Source organism: Panthera pardus, unplaced genomic scaffold (genome assembly GCF_024362965.1).
Source record: "Panthera pardus isolate Hobbes unplaced genomic scaffold, ASM2436296v1 HiC_scaffold_21, whole genome shotgun sequence".
Taxonomy (NCBI): domain Eukaryota; kingdom Metazoa; phylum Chordata; class Mammalia; order Carnivora; family Felidae; genus Panthera; species Panthera pardus.
Window position 1 is genome coordinate 5369274 of NW_026526777.1, and position 2007 is coordinate 5371280.

Sequence of the window (2007 nt, forward strand, 5' to 3'; positions counted from 1 at the left end):
CTTAGCTTATTCTGAATGAATAAATATGACTTACCAGTAGAGAGAAAAAGGGATTCAAGGCAGGGAGACAGCAAGGCATGGAGACAATGAAACTGGTACACATGATTTTGTGGAGGTCAGGTGAGATGATCTTTAGAAACATGCTTTGGTTCTTCAAAAAAAAAAAAAAAAGATCAATAACAATGACAAGAAATGCGAATCTTTCAAAGGCCTTTGTTACTGACCTTGTGGAGGAAGTCCTCACTCAATGTGAAGAGAACAGGCACAAAACAGACCTTGCAGCCACATCTGGAAATCCCAAGGCCACTGAAGTGGGGAGTGGCTGGGAGCTCCTACTAGACCCCCTCAGGGCCACACGGAGGCAGAGCATGGGCCCAGGACACTCAGCCAGCCTACACCCTAACAGCTACAGGTCAGATAACACCAGGGGTAAGAAATGATCAGTCAGCCCACGTCTCAAGTCTGCAGGGGGATGTGGCCTTGGTGCATATCAAAGACCTTGCCTCTGACCCAGGAGAGACCAGGCCCCTGGGAGCAGCTTCCTCGACTGGGGAATTCACGGACCTCTATATTTCCCCAAAAGAAAATTGTTGAGGAGACCAGTATGAGTTGATATCGCTTTGGGGTTTTTTGTATCTTTTTTAAGATTTTTTTTTTTTTTTAAGTAACCTCTACACCCAACATGGGGCTCGAACTCACAACCCCCGAGGTCAAGAGTCACACGCTCCACCCACTGAGCCAGCCAGGGCCCCTTGTGGGTCTTTCTTACAAGGAAAAACCTTTTTTTAATTAAATATCTACCAACATTATCATTTTATTTAAAAAGGAAATTTCTTTTAATTTTTTTTTAAGTTTATTTATTTTTGACAGAGACAGAGTGAGAGTGTTATGCCCAGAATTCGTGATCCCCAAAGACCACCAGGGAGCCGAGTCTGATGCAAAAGCAAAGAGCCTTTATTCGAGCTAGCTCGAGCTCAATCCCCTACCTGCACCGACCCAGCGGTGAAATGCCTGGGAGAGAGAGCGAGTTTCAAAAGCACAAAGGTTTTATAGGGGTCTAGGGGCAGTTGGTGAGGTAATGGCTGTGGCCTCAGCCGATTGGCTGGGGAAGGGTCGTAGTCCTGTTAGGCAGGTGACTGGGAGGTTACTCAAGAGCAGGAGGCGTGGTCAAGGGGAAGGACACAGAACAAGATGGAGTCGGCCTGTGTAGGCCCGCCCTTTCAAGAGCATGACCTGAAGAGGGGCAGAGAGAGGGGGAGACACAGAATCCGAAGCAGGTTCCAGGCTCTGAGCTGTCAGCACAGAGCCTGACACGGGGCTCGAACTCATGAACCGTGAGATCATGACCTGGGCTGAAGTCGGACGCTCAACCGACTGAGCCTCCCAGGCGTCCCTAAAAAGGAAATTTTAACAACAAGATAGGAACGTGATCATTTCAGAATAAATATAAGCCTTTAGCTGAATTAAACTGAGCTCCATACAAAGACCCGAATTTGTTCTTAATTTTCTCATTTTGCCACAAACTAGTGAAAATTTACTATAGGTGACTGCCAGTCTGGAGACAACATTTGAGAATAAGTCAGCACGACCTGCCCCCTGATGCCTCTGACCTCCTCCTCTGACCGCCTTTCAGCTGCAAGAGAACTGATCAGGCCCTCCACGGTGACACCATGTACCTAATGCATATTATCATAGCACTGATAATATTGCAATGCTTAGGAAAAGGTTGTCTCTTTTTCGCTAAGATAATCTTTTCTATCTTTGTAGGCTCAGAGTACTGCTTTCACACCAAATACTCAGATATGTTGATAAAAGAAAGGAGAACTCCAGGGCGCCTGGGTGCCTCAGTTGGTTAAGTGTCTGACTCTTGATTTCGGCTCCGGTCCTGATCTCATGGTTTGTGAGTTCAAGCCCTGTATCGGGATTCTCTCTCTCTGCCCCTCTCATGCTCTCTCTCTCAAAATAAATAATAAAAAAAAAGAAAATAGAACAGCGCCCAAGAAAGTA